General features: G+C 26.0%; 1 non-coding gene across 1 annotated transcript; it reads left to right on the forward strand.

The window, feature by feature from the left end:
• The first annotated feature begins 4,852 nt into the window (after nucleotides 1-4,852).
• On the forward strand, nucleotides 4,853-7,907 carry LOC112743125 (uncharacterized). The gene is made up of 8 exons (XR_011871236.1): nucleotides 4,853-5,238; nucleotides 5,785-5,830; nucleotides 5,971-6,035; nucleotides 6,969-7,048; nucleotides 7,149-7,198; nucleotides 7,328-7,371; nucleotides 7,469-7,509; nucleotides 7,671-7,907. It is a non-coding gene; the product is annotated as an uncharacterized protein (transcript).
• Nucleotides 7,908-8,151: the final 244 nt, after the last annotated feature.

Consider the following 8,151-nt stretch of genomic DNA (forward strand, 5'->3'; position numbering starts at 1 on the left):
ATTTAAGAATGGATGAAATATTTGACTTAAAAAAAAATTTCGAACAATATGATTTAACCGTATTTATGTATAATCAATTTCTTCACGAAATGAAAAAAACAAATTTGTTAGAATATAAAAATAAAATTGTAGAGCTCGAGTCTCCAAGATTAGGATACAATCATGGACGGACTAAAATGAAATATGACAAGAAAAAGAAATAAGTATACCTCCTATGTCATTCTCTTTTATTTGTGGGGAACAAAAAATTGAAAAAGACTGAAATTTAGATTCTATGTAATTTACAGAAAACCAGGCCAGTCAAGACCTTATAAAATTCTATAAAATTGAATATACTGTTCAACTAGAAATTGAACGAAAAAAATAATTGATCAATAAAAAAATTTACAATTACAACCTTTAGTCATTCATAACTATCATTTTGAATTTTCTATTACATTTACCAATTAATAAATTACATGAATATAATTTATAAATTTGCTATAGGTCTACATAAAAAATTAACCTCTAAATTAATTATTCGTATAAAATGTATATTAAAATAAAAAATATACATTTAAAATAACTAAAATAATATATGTGTTGACTAATTTAGTGACTAATATACTAATTTGGTGGCTAATATTTAATATGTATATACTATTTTTGTTTTTAAATATAATGCATTCAAGTCACCAAAAAAAATATATAATGCATTTAAAGAAAAACAAAAACAGCATTTATTAGTAATTAAAAAAGTTTTTTGTCATTAAATAATGTAGCATTATCTTTTTTCAGTCATAACTAATGAGAGAAAATAAAAGTAGTAAACGAAAATATTTGATAACAAAAAAATTAGTAAAAAATAGTTAAGATTTATCTTATTTTATATTTATTAATTATTTATTAATTATTGTAACAAGTTCTAGCTTTTTTTTAATCTTTATAGTATTACTAAATAGTAAAATAATTAGTATTTAAGTAACATGTGTCCTAAACACATAGATTATTTATTTATTTATTTTATGTAAAAATACAAAATTTAACCATTTTTACTAATGTTATAATGAGCATTTTCAATGGAGTCTCCAAGGTTAGGATACAATCATGGACAGATTAAAATGAAATATAACAAAAAAAAGAAATAAGTATATTTTCTATATTACATTCTTTGATTTATGGTGAACAAAAGACGGAAGAAAACTGAAATTTAGAGATTCTATGTAATTTATAGAGAACCAATCCAATTAAGGCCTTATAAAATTATATAAAATTAAATATAATGTTTAACTAGAAATTGTACGAAAACAAAAAAATAATTGGCTAACAAAAAATTTACAATTACATCATTCATAACTATTGTTTTGAATTTTCTAATACATTTACCAATTAATAAATTACATGAATATAATTTATACATTAATACATACATTAATTTTTAAATTTGTTATATTAGATGTACATACAAAATTAACTATTAAATTAGTCATTCATATAAAATATATATTAAAATATAAAATATATATTTAAAATAACTAAAATAATATATATGTGTACGTATGTGTGTGTAATGACTAATTTAGTGATTAATATTTAATGTGTATGTACTATTTTTGTTTTTAAATATATTGCATTTAAAGAAAAACAAAAACAGCATCGTCATTAAATAATGCAGTGTTATTTTTTTTCGATCATAAACAGCATCAATTAGGGATTAAAAAGTTTTTCGTCATTAAATAATGCAGTGTTATTTTTTTTCGATCATAAACAGCATCAATTAGGGATTAAAAAGTTTTTCGTCATTAAATAATGCAGTGTTATTTTTTTTCGATCATAACTGAGGAGAGAAAACAAAAGTAGTAAATGAAAATATTTAATAATAAAAGAATTAATAAAAAATAATTAAAATTTATCTTATTTAATATTTATTAATTATTTATTAATTATTGTAATAAATTTTAGCTTTTTTTATTTTTATAGTATTATCAAATAGTAAAATAATTAGTATTTAAGTTATATGTGTCCGAAACAGATAGATTATTTATTTATTTATTTATTTATTTATTTTATGTAAATAATACAAATTTTATATTTTTAATATTTATTTTATATTTATTAAAATAAAAAATTTAACACTTTTTATTAATAATGTTATAATGAGCATTTTAAATGATGTGTTTTTAGAGTATTATTTTTTATACTTTTAAAAAATGAATTGATTTAGAATTTTTATTGGAGTTTATTTATATCATCTTAGAGATACAGTATCATTTTAATGGAGAACCAATAAAATTTTATCACTCATATAATTATGTTAATGAAATAATTAAAAATAATATAAAATTTTAAATAAATCAAGACTAAATATTGGAAAAAAATATATTTTAATTTTAAATCACTATTTAATCCCACAAATATTCTTGTAAGATTCAAAAAGAAATTAAAATTAGAACTAGTATCCGTGATATTCGTCACATATTAACTAAATTAAAATAATAAAAAAATTATTTTTACTAGGGGTGAGCGATACCGGTGGCGACGTGTAGCGAGCCAAGTAACAACAGTGAAGTGGGATGATTATTGATGAATGTGAGGGTGGCAGCTGGTTGGAAAAGAAGAGGGTATTGAAGTGAAATGATTTGGTAAATTAGGGTTTGGGATGGTTATTTTTTTGAAACAACTAAGTGAATTTTTTTATTTAGGTAATTTGTAGAGTGTTTTTTATTTTTTTTATATGTATTGAGCTAAATATGCATTCCATTGTTTACATTGTTTAGATTTTTCATTGTCTTCCTAGCAGAGTTGTAAAAACAAAGACAAAATGTATCACGTTTAAGATTGGACGAGTATTGATATGAATATGTTTGTATGGGTTTGTAAGGTACTCGCGACGAATATAGATAGACTTGAGCCAATAAATAAAGAAAAAAAAAGGACAAATCGATGCCTGACCTTTTGGTCCGTGAATATTTAAGTCTTTAATAATTTTAAAATACATCTACGTCTCTGATTTTTTTAAAATTTAGACACATCGATCTCTAAGTCTAATTTTTCCAATTTAAAAAATTCTTCTTTGTGTGCATCCATATCAACCAGGTTAGTACAACGAGAATCACATTTAATTTTTTTATTGGGTCTGACAAATTCAAATAAATATCAAAGATTGATATGTCCAAAATTTTAAAAGGTCAGAAATTTAAATATATTTTTCAATCTTAAAAAATTTAAATATCCATAAATCAAAATGTCAAAAACTTATTTATTCTTTTCTCATAAATAAAATACTTGTGAATAATGAGACAAATAATGGAATGGACAGTTAATATTCGAAACGTGTGTGGTATTGGAATACCTGCTCACTTTTTTCAATTGTCATTCTTATATATTAGCAAGACTATACTATTTCAATTCATACTCTAATAATATATTTTAAAAATATAATAATAATTTTTTTATTTTTTTATATATCAGGACATTAAAAATATAAATATCTTTTTAATTAATAACTTTAGTAAAATATTCTTTTTATGATGTTTTTACAATGGACTCTAAAAGCATGTTAACAAGACAATTTTCTCAATTCATATAAAGGAAAACAAACAATAAACACTTTTTTTTAATGACTGAACATAACACAAAAAAAAAGAACCTAAAAAAAAGAGTAGTACTCTTCTCTAATCATAATGTCTAAATTATTAGGGAGCCGTAACCACTCTAAATACACCTGCTTGTTTAAAACAGCAGTCTTAACCATTAAATCAGTAGCTTTGTTTGCTGTGCACTAAATGAGCACTAAAATAGCTGTCCAATTGCGCTGAAGTATCTCTTTGATTTTGTCAAACAGATCAAAATCATTAAAAAATATTATGATTAGAAAAATATGTAGAAGAATAGATCTAAGACAAACTTTCAAAATATATATATGAATTATTTCATCGTTGACAAAAATATTTTTAAATTTTATTATTGATAAAAATATCTTTAAATTATTTAAAAATGTGACAAATATATACATATTATGAACTTAAATATTATACGTTAATACAAAAAATGATGTGGCAAATGAAACTTCTTATATAAAAAGTAAGATTCTAATATTTACAAGTAAATCACGTCATACTTTTTTATTAAGGAGTAAGTTTTTGATCATAGCTAAATTCTTTTTATACGTTTTAAAATTATTTGAAAAAATTTTTGTCGATAATAAATTAAAATTTAAAAGTATTTTTATCAGTGCTAAGATACTTTAGATGTATTTTTAATAGTTTACTCGATAGATCTATTATTAAAGAGATCGATAAATTTTTTTTAGTTAAATTATTTTGTGCTCTTGAAACAATAATGATTTAAAAAATCCAAAAATAAATAAAAAATGAAAAAAAATGCTGTGTCAAAAATCAAAATAGAATCTTAAAAATTCTTGAATGCATTTAATACCTACGTACAAAAGCATATATGGAATTCATTAACTTCTTGAAGATAATTTTCTCTCATTTTTTAGATATTTTTTTTTCTCATTCTGATTTCGAATGAAAGTATTTAATGCCCGAGTTTACTTATCCTTTCTTTAAAATCTTCTTTTTAAAAGAAAAAAATTCTAAGAAGCGACCACTAATATAATCTCCAAATATACAATCAGAGATTAGCTAGAAAGCTTTGCATACATTTTTTCTTGACTATAAAAATTAAAAACCAAAAAATATTATAATTACTTCCAGAGTTGGAAGCAAAGACACTTATACTTACATATGCATGACGCAATATATGTATGGGACACTACAAAATTTATATTTAATTGAGGGAGTTTTTTAGTAGAGGTTTTTAAAAACCTCCAAAATCCCCTTTATTTATGATAATTTATAAATCCCCTAACAATTATTCATAATTAAAATTTATACTTCAGCTCAAAAAAACCCTCCTCTTAATTTTTGAGACCGAGTCAGGGAGAAGAGAAGAGAATGGTGATTGGCGAAGACAAAACCCTAAGTTCTCCACCTCCACCGCTGGTTCCGCCGCCGTTGCAATCGCCGGTTCTGCGGCCGTTTCTGCCACAATTGTAGGAAGCTTTTCAATCGAGCCATCTCCTCTATCAACATTATTGGTTTCAGATTTGTTTGCTTTGTAGCTACGGTTGTCGCTGCAGTTTCTGCCGCCGTTGTCGCCGCAGTTTCCGCCATCGTTGCCGCTGTAGTTGCCGCGGTTGAAAGCTTCTGAATCGTGCCACTGTTTCAGATCTATTTTCTCCTTCGAGCTGCGCTGGTATTCTTCTTCTTCTCCATATTTCACTTGTCTCTGTTTCTTAAATATATGCTATTAGAGTTAAAATCTTGTACCAATAGATTGTTCTGTTCTTCTTGAATGGTGAGTCCCACCTGGTCACGAATGTTGCCATGCAATTTATGTGTTAACACGTAATTGTTGAAGTCTATGAATTGCTCACTTCATTGGGTTTCACTGTTGAAGAAACTGATATCTTACGAGGCTACTGGGATGCTGCTGCTTCTGCTTCTGATTATGATTCAGCTCCTGCTTCCGCACCTCTTCCACTTGCAAAATGCCTTATATAGATAAATAAAATATATATAGTGGAGAAATATTTGAGAATTTATTGATCTTTGTATTTGCTACATTCTTATATGAACGTTTTGTCATGGATCTTGATTTGTAAATTAATAATATTGAAGAAATTGATAATACTGAAAAGTAATTTTCAGGTTTTGTTTGGAGACAATAAGAATTAAAACATGTCTTGCAATTTTTCTTTTATCATTTATTTGCAACATGAAGATAATGCTACTTTTGCAGCTCCAAGCTTGAAGGTAGACTAGTATGTTACAGGCTCTCAGACAAAGTATGCCACTCAAATACAATTTCCATTTATACTTTGTTACTAAGAAGAAATTAATGACACACCTGGACTAATTCTATTGATTATGTCGATCAGATTGTGATATGGATTCTAATAGGCATTTGATTTGGTTATGTATGAAGGCAAATGACTAGTTACACACATGGTCCATAGAGGATGATGCTCTTGAGCGTACTATTAATGGAGAGTAAGTCTATGACCCCATATGAATTTATTTACTATTATCTTGCTTAGCACATTGGTCTCATAACTAAGAACCTGATTCCAGTTATGTTAAATAGATAAAGTAGAAGTCTGTGAAGAATGGAGGATAGGAACAGAGGAAGTTAGGTCTCTTTTTATCATTTAGGCAGTTATGGTAAATAGATAAAGTAGAAGTCTCTTATATTGAACTATCCTTGCTGCTCTTAACATTAAATAAAATTGCTAAATTGATGATAAATAAAATTTTAAATAAATACATGTTCAATTTTTATGATGCTGGTAGGAAAATGTAAAGAATTTTCTTATCTTGGATTTGCTGTTTTATGATACTTTTGCACATTTACTTTGGTTCAAGATTTTGCTTCTTCTATTCACTTGTACAAAAAATAAAAAGTACTCTTTCTGCTACATGATCCTTTATTTTTAGTTTTAATTTGGATCAGAATAGAATAGAGCTATTCCCTCTTTCTTACTTCTCGCCATATGCTCACAGTACATCTAGTGTAGTGAGTAGTATAGTAGTAGATAGGATAAACCATAGTTTTAGTTTGCTTGCTTTAAATGACATTCACTAGCAGAGAAGATTAGACTCTACTTTATCAGTGTCAACAAAAAGAGATAATAATAATAATAATAATAATAATAATAATAATAATAATAATAATAATAATAATAATAACCACTGCTCCTTATGCATGTCTTGTTTCCTAGCAAGTACGTGTATCAGTTATCGATCTACAACCTACCTATATATAATCAACTAGCTACCTTCTGTTTATGCTTAGTACAAGTACAATTACTTAGTTAATTAAAGCCCTTCTTCTTCTACCTTATTTCCTATCCTCTTATTCCTGTTTTAGTGTCTTCTTTTATTGTTTAATTTAATGGATCATATTATCCTTCAATTTCTTGACAGATAATAATTATAATTGAAGTGGGTACTGATTTTTCTCTCACCAGTTTCTTGCTATTGCTTTTGAACAAGCACTTGTTGAGGTAAGATAATAATTATATCCTATTTTGGTTTAAATATGTTAGAAGTCTATTATAGATTTGTAGTTTATCATGTTAGAAGTCTCATATATATATTTTTCAGTTTCTGAAGTGTTTCAGGTTGTTTGTGCAGTTTGTGACACTAAGCAGCCGGTAAGTATTTTTCTTCCAACTTATTTCTTGGAGATGGACTAGACTGAATTTGATGCATGATTCCAGCTTGGGATTGTTAATATTCTTGCTTTCTCAATGATGCTGAATGCTTTTTTAATCAATCTGCAGATAGGGAAACAACAGTTTCATTGTGATGATTGCGGAATCTGTAGGTGCGGTTCACTTAGCTGTGTTTGAGTAGATCCATCTCTTATGTCACCTGAGTTTATGACATACAAGCTAACTTTTTATGATCTAATTTGGAAACAGGGTTGGTGGTCAAGAGAATTATTTCCACTGCGAGAAGTGTGGTATGCATTCATCATTCAACCAACATTGTGCTTTTTTTTCCCTTTTGTTTGTTTTTCCTATGCTTGTCCATACTTTGTTTTTCTTTCTTACTTTGAAAAATAAATTACTGTAAACACTTTAGTAAGGCTATATATGGTGATCAACATTTTATAATCTGCAGGGTCATGCTATTCAGTTACACTGCGTGACAATCATTTGTGTGTGGAGAACTCCATGGACATGTGCATTACTGGTTCTGTTATTGCAATTATGTAGTTAGATGATATTGAAACATTGAAGTTGTTCTATTTTATTTTTTAATGAAAAATAGTAATAGTTATGTAGAACAATATTATATGCAATTATATTTGGAACTATTGACATTAAGAACTTTTATATATAGTTACATTGTCTTAAATTGAGGAATTATTATTTTTTTAGTGTCATTGAGAAATTATTGTGCTATAAAAGATTTAGTTTTTAAATTTTAATATTAAAAAATAAATTTTTTATTTGAGTAGTGTGTAAATGAGATGGAATTAATAAATGTTTTAAAATTAAAAATAAATAAATAATTAAAAGGTTTGTGGAAGTTTAAAAATCCCACAAAATAGTTAATTTTTGTTAAATTAGAAAATCAATTTGTGGGGGTTTTAAACTGC

Source organism: Arachis hypogaea, chromosome 14, assembly GCF_003086295.3.
Source record: "Arachis hypogaea cultivar Tifrunner chromosome 14, arahy.Tifrunner.gnm2.J5K5, whole genome shotgun sequence".
NCBI lineage: Eukaryota > Viridiplantae > Streptophyta > Magnoliopsida > Fabales > Fabaceae > Arachis > Arachis hypogaea.